Source organism: Chaetodon auriga, chromosome 13, assembly GCF_051107435.1.
Source record: "Chaetodon auriga isolate fChaAug3 chromosome 13, fChaAug3.hap1, whole genome shotgun sequence".
NCBI lineage: Eukaryota > Metazoa > Chordata > Actinopteri > Chaetodontiformes > Chaetodontidae > Chaetodon > Chaetodon auriga.
In genome coordinates this window covers 5,700,678-5,717,104 of record NC_135086.1, presented here as the reverse complement: position 1 = coordinate 5,717,104, position 16,427 = coordinate 5,700,678, and positions in this window count along the sequence as shown.

The following is a 16,427-nucleotide window of genomic DNA, read 5'->3' as shown; positions in this document are numbered from 1 at the left end:
CAGTAAGAATGTGGACTAGGTCCAGAGAGCCATGAAGGTTTTGGTTACTGTGAAAAGGGAAGGAGAAATAAACTACACACCCCTCCCTCTGTGCGCATTTTAGAATTATTGTTGATCAAAACTCGATCCCAGCCTGAGGGAAAACCAGTCAGATTATTCATGAGGCAATCTCTGCAAGTATCATTAGCACGTCATCGCGATATGTCTCCCCTCTTGGTGCTATCATTATGGCTAATCAGATTAGCATCACTGTGTCATTACCTCAGAGTACCTGTGCATCATTACACTCGATGAAATCCTCTATGAAACTCCAACACATGGAACATTTTACCATACAGACGCCCATAGCAAAGACAGTGGGATATGCTTATACTTAGCAAGCATGCAAAAATGATATTACCTCATGCTGGTTTTCTCACACGCAAAGAAAAACACACATTACAAATGCATAGTCTCTCACACAGACACACACAGTACAGAAATCCACAAATTTTAACTGTTTCCTTTCATTGTCATTTGTACATATTCGCTTCCTGTGGAGAACATATTGTCTAAGAGAAGCTGTCAATGAAATAAACTTAACTTAAACCATTGATTTATCATTGGTTTGACTTGTTTTATATGTTCGTGCCACATTGCTGTTTCACCGGACTGCTGAAAAAGACCTAATGAAACTGATGGAAACACGCAACTATGGGATGTTTATGAAGTTTGACAGGAAACTCCATGCTTAAAATCATTTGTGACATTTGATTAGGCTCCATGTGGCTTGATTTGCCATGGTCCTGAATGCGTGGAAAGGGAAAGTAAAACTGGTTGAAGGTTTTCTTGTTATTTCTATTATAACTGCTGAGGAGGAATACATATATTCCTGTTTTTCATGCCCTTTGCATGAAGCAGCCAACTCCCCAACCATTACTGGACCATTTTAAAAAGAAGAAATCCTCTCAAAAGAAATCCAGCACCCGCTAAAATATGACTATTTGGGGATTACTAAAAACACAACAAAGTAACTCTGTAGAAAAAGGCCGTTTCATCCTGACTGACAAAGGCAGAGAGAAGTCGGCGTGTCAGCACTTTTTGTTAGAGTGGCTCATCACATCTTGTTGTGGCTTGCCAACATCGCAGCGCCTGAGGTGCTGTGGGCCTGTCACGAGAGGAGCAGATAGTGGCTCACATGTGTAACTGGATCTGCATGGCACAGAGTCTGCAAGTGCTGCTGCTGCTGGGTAAAAACATGCATCTGCAACAGCATGTTCGCGAAGACCGAGGAAAGTTTAAACAGGTTCAACAGGTCAACGCGAAGCCTAAAATACCATGAAACCGACTCTTACGTGCTAATCATGATAAATGTGTAATTAATTTTAGCCTGAACATGTGTTTGCATGTGTGAATTATGTATACAGGATGACACTGAGGTTTTTTTCTAAGCATGCGTGAATGGACAAAGTTTCTATATGCATCTGTTGAGTCTTATACCAGTAAACTCAGCCCAGTTTGATGTTATATGAGGGGTAATTATATGTCAGTATCTAGTAAAATATGATGACACTTTAGATTTGTAGACTTGAGCTCTGTGTCCGCTTAAGTATAGCACGTAGAAACATCTGTTCCATGTTTTTTAAAAAAAATGGTAAATCTTCATTTGTTCACTTTCAGGACTGGTTTAAAGATGCTTTATTCTCACCATTATTCCAGTTTTTCATGTCTTTGTCAATCAGTTTGTTCCTTATGACTTGATATCATCATTTTCTGTTTCTGTCTCAGTGACTGATTTTTAAAAGATAAGATGATCAGTCAGAAATATATGTATTTACGTTGCTGGCCTCTTTCTGACTCAATCGATTGGTCAGTTGTGGTGTTAGTCTTTACAGGTTTGCCTCACCATCCACCCTTGTCCACATTTGACTCCCTGTATGACTGAGCACTCAGGTATGTCACTAATTCTAGCTTCAGGATCCTTCACTGTACCTTAAACAGCACGGTGGCACGGTCATCCCTCACTTTGCGTATTCTACATCACCAGAACATCTTCACTTAGAAGATCTCAGGCAAATTTCCCACTCACTTAAGCCAGAAGTTTTCATTCTAGTTTAGTTTAAAGTGCCTTCTGTCAGACCAAACTCAAACTCTGGACCCTGAAATGATTTTAAACTCAGAATAATGGAAGTTGTCACCGTCAGCTGTTTCAACCAGGCACTGTATTTTTGTTGTACTTACTGTTGTTATTGTGTTTTGATGTTGTTGTCCCGTTATGCATTTGATGCTGCTATTTGTTGTAAAAGAGGTTTTAATCTTTTAAATAAAGGTCATATATATCCTTTTTTTCAGATTACATTAATTCCATAACTAATAATGTTTTGAGTTAACATTTTGCTGTGATGGGTGTTTCTTACAGCAGTTTATCCTTTGGGTCTCCAGCAGCTGGTCCTCGTATGTTAAATACAGCATGTTGGTTGGATGAGGGATAAAAGTGGAGCAAAGAAAAAGAAACCCTCACTTTTCTCAACCATGCTGGCAGAAAAATGCAGCATCTTTGACTTTGCAGGACATAGCTGCTGTATATCTTCCGGCCCTCCATTTCCCAAAACGGTGGTTTAATGGTGCATTCCGGCAGTCCTCGCCGACTCATAAAGTTAAGAAAACATCACATGACAACGTTTAGCAGAGGTTTGCGTCTAGGTGGTCATCGGTCACTGGTAAATACATCACATTAACCGGATCAATTAAAATGCCACTGCAAGAGATAAATAATGTGAGACAAACCTGTAACAGCAGCCTGCATATGCTGTTAAACACATTAACCTGAAGCATTGACAGTTGTCTGTCAAACTCTAGTATCACACAAGTTGTCTTCAGTTACTACTGGTATTTAACACTTTTACCAGCTGTTTTGAGCGCACTCCCAGTAAGCTGGAACGACACTTCATTGGTTGACAAGGACCTCCTGAACGCACCATCAGATGCTGACTTGTTCTTGGCTCAGGATGACACACTTGTAAATCCTCTAATTAAAGGTGCCCTGTGGAGTTTTCTTTTAAATGAACAAAAGCTAATTTTGCATTCAGTGTTACTCACCAAAACTCATTATGCGTATCCTTGAGGTCTAAAAAACGTGACAAATGCTTTTTGTTCCTCATAAAACATTTGCAAAGCCAATTTTTTAAGTATTTTAAATCCATGATTGCTTGTTAGCCTAATCTCTGCTGGCACATGGCTGCATATCTTGGCATGTTATCGTCACCTGTTGATCAGTGGAATAGTGTGAAGCCATTGGCAGGAACGGGTATCTTGTCATCCGTGCTCAAGCATGCATGTGGCACGTGCATGGGATTAACGAACTCATAGAAAAACAACTCCATAGAAATAATAGAGGTCAAAAACTCCACAGGGAACCTTTAAGTTCAGATACGCTGATTTATCCCACAATCCTTCATTCATTTGAAGGTACACATTTGTATGTCACAGCCTTTAAAGCAGGCTGCCGTTTAATGGGACGTGAATACAGATTTCTAAAAAACTACATGTAGTCCAAAATCAAACTCAGTAGAAAATAAAATGGTTAAATCTTCTCTACATGCATTGATTTAACCCCGAAAAACACACCTCTGTTCATCAAATTTACTCAACACCTTTTTCTTCATTTAGTATATGTGGATCTATGAATATGCAAATAGTCCCTATCTCTATCTCCACCCACTCCACCTGCTGACCTTTGACTCTACTCATCAAACTCACAAACCTCTGCTTGTTTCTGTTTCTCTTGCTACTGCATGCTGCACAACATCAAGAAGTAATACAGAAGTAATCCACATTCAAATGCTCTCCAGTCATGTTCAAATCACGACAAATTCAACTGTCCAGTTATCAAAGATGCCAATAAAGAGCCACACTGCGCATATGGATCCCACATGATACAGGACAATTTATGCATAAGTAACATTACATTGTGGACCCCAGGGCTTGTTATGCTATGTGTGTGCTGTCCTTCAGTGGGGCAGGTTCCCTGGTTGGTTGGAGCTGGAGGCCATTAAGGAACTGAAGGCTCCTGGCCCCTGTCTCCAGCTAATATAAGACCTGCCCTGGCCTGGTCGTCTGGAGGGTCCCTCTCAACTGGCACCACCTTGTGTTACGCTGGAGTTTTTGGTTTTCTGTCTAATTTACTGAATTATCTTAGTTAGCGTGGCAGTATGTTTCCCTGGCAGTGTCATCTGTTATATATTGTTAAACCAAATTTCTTTTAGTTAATCACGTGCCTTTGCTTCCCTTATAATGCATCTTTTCCTTTCATTCTTCAAAAACCTGTCAGTCACCAGGTAAACATAAAAGCTTGATGCATGAGGCCGGATTGACCCCTTAGCGAAGGGTTAGCTGTGGAACACTATTGACACCTTTGGGCATTAACTTCTGGAGCTCGTGAGCAGTTGGCTGATTGCTTGATTGGTAATCTGGCCCTCATGGTGCTACACAAGATTTTACAATGAACATTTACAGAAAATTTAGCAGGGTGTTGCTGCCACTGGGAGAAAAAAGCTTTTCAGTTTTTAATTTTCATGTCACAACAAATCTTTTTCTCATTATCATGAGATACTTGTATGTGAGCAAGACATAGTTGTCTTGTCATTATTACATACTGACTTATCTCATTATAAAGACAAATGTTTCTTCTCATAATGAGATAAGTATGTTTGTCCTTAGAAGAAAAACATTCATGTGCTGCCATAATGAAATCAGCTCAACACACTGAAAATGACATGTTTACAAGATTTGATTTAGCTTTCCCTGCTTGGGGTGAGGCATGGTGGCATTCTGCTGTTTCTGAACACAGTTGATGTTATTGTCCCAAGTGCATTTTCAAAGAGCCCCTTATAGATCTTTGGTGCATGCTCACCAGGGGGGACATAGAGGGTACTACTATACTATAAAAGGATAAAGCTGGCATTATTCTATATGTTTGTTACTGTCAGTGCATCCCATGAAAAGACCAAAAACAACAATGCATTAATCTACACTCAGGATTAAATGCTGCATTTGTTAGAGACTATTTTCAATTGTGGATTAACACACATTTGGTGCTTCAGTGAGTATAAACGAGTATAACTGTGTGTATTTGAATAGTTTGTTGAGCCCTGGCACAGAGGCACATGATACATCAGGATTTACTAGATCTGTGTTCACTGTTCATCTTCATAATCTTTATGTAAAGTGAATATATAATGGACTTTATAAACAAGGCTTGTCTTCCCTGAGCTCTTAGTGTTCAGACAGCCCGACAGAGGACTGTTGGACAATTTACTGTTCTTCCTGTCTATTGACAAAAATCCAACATTGCATTCATACTCATATTTTACACCTCTATAAAGCTAAGATTCTCCTGAAATGATTACTGCAAAGCATTTCAAGATACAATCACAAAAGGAGATACCATAAATGCCAACAGCTGACAAACAATTGCTTTTTAAATTGAGGCAACTCACCAGTTTTGTCTCCCAGTGATCCACAGATCGATAACACTCAGACAAAAACGGCCTGGAAACATCCACAAAGGTCCAGAAGATCCACTGCAGTCAAAATATTTAGTCCAAAACATGAAAATAATCCACAGAAAGAAGTTTTTTCCCTTTTAAATTAGCCGGGTATGTGCTCGTCTTCCACTTGTTTGCTGTGTTTTCCCAGTTGTAACTTCCGGGAAAATGGAGTCTCAGGCTTCAAATGACACCTCACTTGACCAATCACGAACTGGCATGTGTAGTCTGGGGACCAGAGAAGCCAATGACAGTGTGATTTGAACAGAAGGGCCTCCCTCTTCCGTTTGAAACTCATCAATCACAACTGATTTTGAAGATGACTGACGCTACAAATAGCCAATGAAATGTTAACATGCTACTTCAGTGGATTATTTGCAACTCTGCTTACCTACAATCAAAGATTTTAGTGCAAATAGGGATATTACACACAGTTTGAAGTCAAAAATAGAGTAAATGACCTCAATACAAAAATATACAGCCAAAACATATACAGGGCTACCTTAAATATAAATATAGATGGCCAAATGTAGATTGATATTAATATAAACATTTATGTAGATAAATATAAATTGCCTGTTTTTGGAGAATGCCAAGATATAAGATTAGAGAAAACATGAAAATATTCATTTTCTGTGGTATTGTTATCAGTTTTTATTGAAGTTGGACTCGGGTAAGGCTTCATGCTGTGGTCCCATTGTATTTTCCAGCTAATAAGTGCCAGATATAGACATCTGCAAGAATCTATTTGCGAAAAATATTCAGGCAGAAATAAAAACCTTCTACTTCAGTGTGTTCAAACTTCTATTACTGAATGCCAGTAGCACTTGATTCTTGACTCATTCTGACTGCTGGGAATAAAAGTTCAGAGTGTTCTTTGAAGCGACCATGCATGTACTCCAAATGGTTCAAGAACTGCTCGTAATTTATGTAGGGTATGCCTTGGACTGGTGTTTTAGGCTCGTTTTTACTGGACTGGCATTTAAAGCTCAATATTAATTGATTTTCTATATGAAAAGGGAAAACTGATTCAATATTTTCATTAAATGACATGTGATGCATTGTAGTGTACCAAGTTTAGACTAAACCATTTACTGCTCCGTTAAAAGAAGATGTGAAAATACAAAAAATATCAATAGTTGAAGAAAACTGATAAGCTGGTAACATGGAAACTCACTTAGATTTCTGTACTCAACAGGTAAAAGCTCAAGCAGTTCTAAGAAACTTTTTAGGAAATAAATAAAATCTTCTGCTCTCTATCACCCCTCTAAGCAGAAGGTAAATGATTCTGATAAAGCAGCCCATGCATTGGACTCCTTCCCTCACTGCTGATGCATGTGCTCCTCCACACCACAGAAACAGATGTTCTACAGGTTGCCCCGCTCTGAATGGAAGCTATTGTTGGGGATTAAAACGGAGCAAGTGTCCGCACCAGGTCGTGGGTCGGGTTAGGCAAAAGGCACCAGCTTCCACAAGTCTTGACCTTTTAAATGAGTGCAATGTGATACAATGCATGGGTCAGCAGTCACATGCTGAAAGCAGGCCCACATGTTGACAAAGACCCTCTGACCCCAGCCGCCTCCACACAACCCCAGCCCTAGCCATGACGTGTGGCGACTGAGTCTCTGCTGGGTTAACAACCCCCTGAGGCTTCTGGGTAATTAGGGGACCCAATCATGCAAGCTTGGGGTCTGACCTGGAATGAGGATTGTAAGGAGACTAGTCTTGAGCAGGGACTTCTTGTCTTGAGTTTGCCCTGCAATGGGAATAGGCATGCTTTAGTTTTACTTTTAATGATGGAGGATAAATACTTTACCAGCTCCAAGCACCAATCCATATTTCATTTCATTGCTGTAATTTGACAACCAATGAATACAAGGAGCAATTTAGCTCTGCAACCACTGTTTTGCAAACAAAGAAACATGGATTTGTGCATAATTTCATACAGGACCTGGTCTGGTTTCTGACCATACCCAATAACTTTTCTTTCGAGACATCTATTTGGCTTCCACTGTATTAAAATTGCTGTAATGTTTGAATTATGAATTACTCATTATTTGAGTTTTGGCCAATCCCAATTCCTATGGTTGTTTGGTTAAGAGTACAAAACCTCCCTTGTCATGTGCCTTCATTAAGGTGGAATGATATTCACCACAATTTGGGGACTCCAAGATGACATATGATAAATGTTTGGTGTCTTGTGACAAATCTATTGCGTTGGTTTAAAGCTAAAGAAGAGCAGATGCACTGTGGAGAGTCCAAAATAGCCCCACCACACTGGAGGCTTTTCTGACTTAATAATGTCAACACCAGAGCCCTCACAAAACCAGATGGAGCCACTTTATTTGTTGGACTGATTGCACCTACTCAAGTTTATCTCCAGCCGCTCACATGGCGGAGAGAGCAAGAAGGGAGAGATGTCTGGTTCAGTCAATGTTGTAATTTATGAAGTGCTTTTAAAACCCGTGGCAACCCTGGTTCTGTGTAACAAAGCACATAAATGCATGATAACAACATCAGAGAACACTGCATAAATTTCAACATATGAGGCCACTTCTCTCTCTCTCTCTTTGTTTCTCTGAGTGGAAACACGTGAACGAGGGACTTAAAGAAGTATCACGGAGGGGCTGACATGTTTCACCAAGAATGCAAGTTATACACTATAGTCCTTCTTTTTTTCATTTTCATATCTTAAATTTCACCCTTTTTCTCAAAACCAGTGGTGGAAAGTAACTGAATACATTTAGTTAAATTCTGTGCTGAAGAAAAAATTTGAGGTACTTGTATTTCAGTTTTGGACTATTTTCATTTTATGCTCCTTTATACTTTACTTCTTGACATTTATGTGACAGCTGTAGGTACTAGTTACTTTTCAAATTAAGATAAAGCCTTAAAAACATACAAGCTTTGAAAAAACAACACAAAACCTCTTTAAAAAGAAAAGCAGTGTCTATTTTCAGCCTCATGCCACGTTACAGATGTCTTAGCAGTTAAACCAAAGAGACATTTTCCATTTCCTCCTTCCCATCAATCATCTCACGACCCCTCAGATTTATCTGGTGAACCCTTTTCGAAGGGCCGACCCCTAAGTTGAGAACCACTAAACTAGCTAACTGCATATTAAGTAGCTACAACTAGCTCCACCTGGCCAGCTTCAGGAGTTAACAGCTACTTATGCATTGATGTATTAATGTCAACAATCTAAAAATCTAATATACAACATTCATCAATCGCAGGGGGCAAGTACTTTTACTTTAAGATAAGATAAGATATAACTTTACTGATCCCACGCCAAGGAAATTAAGATGTTAAAGACAGCAGCAGTAACAAGAATGAAAAGGAAACATAGAAGAAGAACAAATAGACATAAAAAGGGATGTAAAATATTTTTATACTTTTATTACATTTTGCTGCAAATACTTCTGTACTTTTACTTGTGATGGAGTACTTTTACATTGTGCCACATGTGCAGGCAGGTGTGCAGGCTATGGTCCACACATTTGACAGATCTGAGAGATTTTATTGTCAGTTTTCTGTCAAACTAAAGATCAATCCAAGCTGATCCAGATACAGACCACAGACATGCTCAGGTCAGCCATAAAGAGAGTGAGAGTGTGATACCATGCATGGCTACAGGAAGAGTGGGACTCATGAAGGAAATGTAGCGTGGCCCGTCGATGTGAGGTGGTCAGGAGGAGGACTTTGGTTACTATTGGCAGGACCAACCTGTTGCATCAGCACAAACAGCTAGAGGAGCCTCTATGGACAAAGAAATTGATTTCTTTTTTATTATTATTTAAATACTGTATATGGTTTATATCAGGTTTTTTGGAAACTTGGAGCAAAAAAAAAAAATGGGCAGTTACGATGGAACCACAAACAACTAAACAGCAGAGCCTTTTATTTGACACCAGTCCAAACCAACAAACATATCCGACTGACAATTGAAAATAAACTAAAGCGAAAAAACAGGTCTTGAAAAAAATACTTCAATTTTCAGTGGGACTCTGAAGTCACACAGTCTGCAGCCTCAAGACAATCCTGTCAAACAGAAACTCTGCTATGTAAACCATGAGTTACTGCAGTAATCATGATCGCATGGTCTCCGCAACCTTGTTCAGCGCTCTCCTTTACTTTTGATGATTGTAATAAAATAAAAAATGAAAAAGCTTGTATTTGAAATCTGGCACAATCTTGACAGTTAGGTTAGCATTTTGGCAAGAGTCAAGGTCAGAGAAAGATCAGAGTGAAAGAGAAAAAGTCCACAGTGACCTGAGATGCAACGTGTTGGTTAACATTTAACTCAAACCACAATCTGTCCTGAACCTTAACCAAAGTGCTTTTGTCGCATAAATCGAAGCACAGACAGGACTCTGGCTTCCAGTCCTCATCTCTGGTGTCAAAGTCCATCACTTTGTACATTTGTCTACATAATTGAGAAAAACAGTTCAGAAAACTGAGAAATATCAACGGTGTGGGGAAGACTGCTGAACTTGAGCAGGACACCGACTGTCCACACCGCAGGTCAAGGTGGGACAATGTTTTTTTGGGGGAGGCGGCACTCGTTTATTTCCCTACTGTGGATTAAAGAGTGCAGGTGTGTGACTGGAGGCGGTGCAGTACCGGCCCACTGGCATAACTCTCGATCTTCCACCTCTGAGCGAGGCACATAAACCCAAACTCCTTCACTCTTGGGTAAACCCGCTATCTGCTCCGTCTCACCATCACTGGGTGTGACAGCATGGCCTGTTGATCCATAAAAGAAAAACCCATCAGTCAAAGAAAAATACGCTAATTCGATTTAGTTATTAGGAAAGAAATCCATGCGTCATCAGTCAAAACCAGCAGGCTTTCTACCACATGTTAAAACAATACTGAGTGGAGCTTCTGCAAACAGCAACCAGCCATAGTCATCAAATTTAATCTATGGATTCACATACATGAACACACATGCTCCGTTTTGTCATGATACTGCATGACTTTCAAACTAATAAGGACAAATGTAGCACAAAGAGCAGCATAGTCGACAAAGGGTGGATGCCTGGGGGGGATCAAACACAGGACTTTCACACAGGAGACTGGGGCCTGATTCCTATCTGAAACCAAACTCAACTCTTATTGTTTTAAGGAAGTAGTTATTAAACCCAAACCATAATCTTTTTTTAAACCAAACCGTGACCATCACCTGAAATGTTTCTCAGCAAGCTTTATTTTGAAAGTCCAACCAGATGTTCCCTATCTATTCTAGCCGACTTGGCCGTGGAACGAGAACAGCAGTGGACGCGGCACAGGCACAAAAGGTACTTCCAAGTTAAATTTATTAGTTTGAGAGTCATGCTGAGCTGCTGGATAATGGATTGAATGGATGATGTATGTTTAATTAATGAAAGAAAACCGATGCTGGACAAGAGGAATAATCGAGTGGAGCAGCAGAGGGCATCTCAGAGGTCAGTAATTAGAAGTCAGACCACATACCCTGAAGTCTCTAATGTGATATGAGTGAAGTTTATTTTGCTGGCTCTGAATAAAATCCTAAAACATCATATTGCGGCACTGTGTGTTGAAACCAAGAATCTTCATCATGCCTCAATAATTGCGTGAGGAAGAGGATGTTCCACATGATGAGGAATGCTGAACTCATTGCAGAAGTCAATTGTGCTTCAGACTAAATCCTTAGGACACAGGATCCAATGGACGTGTTCTGCCTGTACAAACACAGTGGTTGGATTTGCTTACACAGAATCAAAGTCGTGGCCAATCCCATCACACTCACATAATATATCTCCCTCTTCCTCTCTCTGGCTTTCTGTCATCACTGACTTTCTGCCGTCACTTTTATGGCGTGCATCTCGCTATTTTACACCCTCATTTTGACTCTCAAAGCCAAGAGAAAACTCACTGCTCCCTCCTGCAGATATGATGTGTTTACTTCATATTCATTGACAATATTTCACCGAGGCCACAGCAAAAATAAATAAATAAATAAATAAATAAATAAAAGAAACACAAAACTTCATCCGTCTGTACAAAAACATTAAACCACTTCCAGGTACGTGGTTCCAGCATACGTCGAAAGTCTCTTTTTTTTTTTTTTTGAACAGTGAGTCTCTGCGCTGCCAGAGGCTTCCTTGTAAGCTGGTTTTGAAAATGAATGCCTTTATGTTTTGGTTTGGACCCACTGAATAATTTACTATGTAATTACATACTCTGCAAAAGCCTCTGTGTCCACTCGGGCCCATTTGGGATTCTCTGTTGCATTGCAGTCACAACCAGAGCCTTGACCAAATCAAAACTCAAACCCACTCTGTAATCAAAAAACTGGAAAGCTCACATCCAGAGGCAAAGTTTCATGTCTGCAGTTTGCTAAATACCCTTACACCAACAATTGGGGTGTAATTTCTGATTTGCAGCTTAGCCAACTTTTTTTTTTTTTTCATTTGAGCCACTGCAAAACAGCACTTGGCTGAGACGCTGCAGTCTGTGCAGTGCTTTTGCAAAACATGTCCCGTCATTACAGTTGGCAGAGGTTCGCTGAGAAAAATGACAAATGCTGCAGCAAAGTTATCACTGTGGCTGATGGGAAGCACCCGCTAATTTAGGAAAAAACAGGGGAAAACTGCTCCCAACAATATGGTCATTGTCACACATGTTTATACACGACTGTTGAGACCAAGGACTTACAAAAATAATGATTATTGTTCGAGAGACGGCAGAGATCTTTCAGAGACTGACATGGCTGTCGAGGGTCAAGAATGTGGTGAGCGCTCGCCAAAATGAGAGGTCTGTAATACTTCATTAAAACACAGCTTGTTTGAATCACACCATCACTGATGCACATGTATTTTATAAATCACAAACATAGCAGTTACTGCTGTTGATTAGCACATGTGGGCTGGTGTTGCTGTTCTTTTTTTTTTAATATAACGTGCTGGTAGATGAAAGAGTTTCACTCTTTAAATCACTCGCCTTTTGAAAATTGGGTCAGTGTTTTGCCAGGAAACTGTGTAAACCTGTGTGAACTGATCAAGTTACCCATTATAAAATACAGTGCTTGTGCAGTGCTACTGAATATGTATTCAGAAGCCTTTTGGTGATGTATTAAACTCATAGTGCATAAATCTAATATCCGTGATTCTGGGCCTGGTATAACGTGATATCAGATGAGAGCCAGACGTTGTCATCTTGGCCACCCCTGGAGGACACTTGTCTACTGGTGTGTGCATTGTCTCTGGCACATATTTTTATTTCTCTGCAAACTGTGTATTTTACTGAGCATCCCACATGACACATTGCAACTGGTAATCATCACAGAGAAGCTGTTAAAGGTAAGAAAATACAACAATGTGGGAAATAGATAGCAATAAGGAATGTATATGGAGGAAAACTAAGCTTTTGCAGCCGGATATGGATAAAACAGGCCTTCTGTGCTGTTTCCTAGAGGTCAGACAGACAAGACAGTTACCATTTAGTAGTAATTAGCCTAGTGACCCCGTCCCCCTTCCCTCCTGAGCAAAGCACTGAGCCACCATACTGTATGTGCTGCTTCACTGGAGCTGCACCCGGCCTGCAGCTCCCAGGTCTAACCCCTCCTCCTGCGAGCTAAGGACAGTGCGTGCTAAAAGTATTAACCAAACGGTTGAATTTTACACAGCTATTTACTGACTCTACTTTGACCGACTGTGTAACACTTGCCATGGTTGTGAGCACACAGAGTTACAAGGGATAAAGGACATTACAGTTATACATTTACCTCAATTTTCTGCTGCAGATACAGTAGGAGGTTTAGATAAAACTGGGCAGTTGTATCATCTTAAACCCAATGACCTGCTGGTGGGTCAATCATTGCAAGATTATGCTGTGCAGCCAAACTTTGTTCAAACCCACAGAACTTAATTTTAAGCTCTAGTGGAGATCCCAAATTATGTAGTACGAATACATCGATGCAGAACACATCTAGAATCTTTCCATTTGATGCACAATGTGAAATATGTAATGTACAACGTAGATAGCTTAAACTATGAGCTGATGCAGAATATATATGTCACTGTCAGACAGTGTTAGTGAGTAAATAAAAGTTTATCTAGCACCTTTTTAAGAGCAGGTTAAAAAACTTTACAGCAAGACAGTAGAAGGAAGAGAAAAAAAAACACAATTACCAACCACAAAGCACGTATAAGAGAACAAATGAACACAGAAAACACACAGTGACCAGTCAGCACCCGGAGAAACCATGGAAATGATAGAGAAGCTGACTCAAAGAAATGGGCTTTTAGATGTGTTTTAGAAAGGCAAACAGACTCAGCTGATCTAATGGGAGAGGGGAGATTGTGCCAAAGTGTGGGTGCTCGGACAGCAGAAGAGCAGTCGTCTTTGGTTTTATGTGGTGCAGCCAACAGGTTTTGGTTGGCCGACCTAAGAGGCTGCTCAGCGGTGCATTTAGTAGCTCGGAAATGTAGGCAGGAGCTAAGCCATGTAGTGCCTTCTGAGTGATTAAAAGAATCTTAAAATCAATCCTGAACTGGCAGGCGGTGTGGCGAAGCTAAAACGAATGAAAATGAATGAATGGAAAACGGAGTGATGTGAGAGCTACAGCCAGGCTGAGTTAAGAGCCTCGCTGCTGCAGTCTGCAGGCTGAAGATGTGCCAGGGCAGCTTGGCTAAAGCTTGGGAAAAGGGCACTGCAGAAGTCAAAAGGGCAAAACTAGATGTGAAGGGGTGAAGACCTGTGTGACTGGCCATGTGATTGCTCCAGTAACTCTCAAGTGATGCCATTGTATCTCTGTATTCATCACTTAAAATGGCCAGTGAAATGTTATGATAGTGGATTTGAATGATGTTAGAGGCTACAAACATGACACCCAGTCCTTCAAATGAGAAATACGTAATGACAAATTTAATGGGAAAGTTCGTCAAATATGTTTCTAATCTGAAGAAATGTTTACAGCAGAGCTGCAGTTTAGTCCATGTTTTCATTTGTGCATAATTGCGTGTTTAGGACATCTTGTTGTCGTTTGGACAGCTGTTGCAGAGGACACACAATGCAGCATGAAATAAGCAGTTTTGCAGCTCTTTGGATGGTAACGTCAGCCTGTCTGTACAGCAAATGTTAGCATGCTCGCGTGTTGTCCAAACATGGCGAACGTAGTAAACATCATAGCATTGTGAGCTGCTGCCATGCTAGCATTAGCATTTAGCTCCCAGCACAGCTCTGTGGCGCAGTGCGACCTCACAGAGCTGCCAGCATGGCTGTAGACTCTCAATCATGTTTTGTCTAAATAGCTGTTCCTTAATGATATTTCCATTCAATGTTCATCTGTCATAATGTCTCCCTGTGGCCGGCTTAAACTCACAACACACACACGCACACACACACACACACACACACACACACAAACAGAGCCTGGCATATCATGCTAGTATGTTAATGTGTTTGATCTGCTCTCCAGTAGAGTCCTGGTACTGAGGTTCAGCCAGCTTGTCTCCTGCCGTCCAAAATGCCATTAATACCCAGAGGTTGGCACATACCTGGGCTGCCCGCTATCAGTCTTTTGCCTGGAGCTGTTACTGTACCACGCAGTAGCTGGCACTGAGCAGGCATGCTGGCATGGAAGCAGCAGGCCTTGCTCTAGCCCCAAAAAGGAATGACAGGAACCCAGTTTGCTTGGGAATGTTTTCTTTTTCCCAAGACCTTTCATTTTATGACATTCATTAGACTGACATTTTTATATAAATGCATAAATGCAATTGACTGCTTGTTCTCAATGTCCACTCTGACATTTGCTGCTAGCTATTCTAATAAAACCACTCTGTTACAGAGTAGAATGAACTAAAAGTCGTGTTCGCACAGTTTTGATATGAGTTCAGCTCAGCACTTCTCAAATACTGATGATAAATGAGCATTTTTTGCTTTGCTGTCTACGTAGCTGTTTTGCACTCCATGCTTTCTTGAAATGTTGCCAGCGGAGGAATTTAGTTTAATTTATAGCCGAGGAATTCTAGTGTTGATCTTAGTGTAAGACATTATGGATAAGAGCATTAGCTAAATACCTAAACTGACAAATTGAAGACATTGTTTGGAAGTGTTTAAAGAATACTTGAGGAGTACTTGATGTAAAAATTCAAATATTTGTAAGTATGATTAGTCACTTTTGACCCGGTCTGCCGCCTCCAGGCACACACATATCCACATATCCACACATTAACAAAAAGAAATGTCCTTTGTTGGGCTGATTGCATAAGGTGGCCTGTCAATTACAAGCATGAGGAATAAGATAGGGGAATATGGTGGAGGAAAAGAGAAATGTGGCATTAAGTAAATCATCCTTGAGGTTGAAGGAGCGAAGCAGCAGGGAGGAGAAACCACAAATACATCACCTTTTAACAAAACCCAGTGTTAGCCATTTCAACCTAAAGGTTTGGCCCGGGACCAGGCCACAAAGCAAAACCATCCCATGCTGCTCACACACTCCACATCTCAGTCTCTCTTTGGCTCCGTGCTCATGTTTGAATGGGCTTTGTTTTGGAAATGCTTTAGGCCAACCATACGTTAATAGACTATAAAAAGACTACCACTTGTGTAAGGTTTTACACTTAACAGCCAGCTTATCTCGATCTGCAGAGTTTCCATCACAGCGCTCAGATAAGCCTTCGCACCGTCTCACGTTACGAGATCATGCAGGTCTTCTCATGGTCACATCGCGGCGACTCGACGTTAATGGAAACCCGCAGGCCGCTCATCGCCACAAAGTTCACCACGCTGTTGACAATGCCTCTATAGCAACACTGTCAACTGCAGCGAGATGCAATCCAAGCGGGAGCAAGCTGAATACTTCTCACTATTTAGTGAATTAAAAGCTTTGTGCACGCTTCCAAATGAGCAGGAGCGATGTGCTGTTTCAGAAAA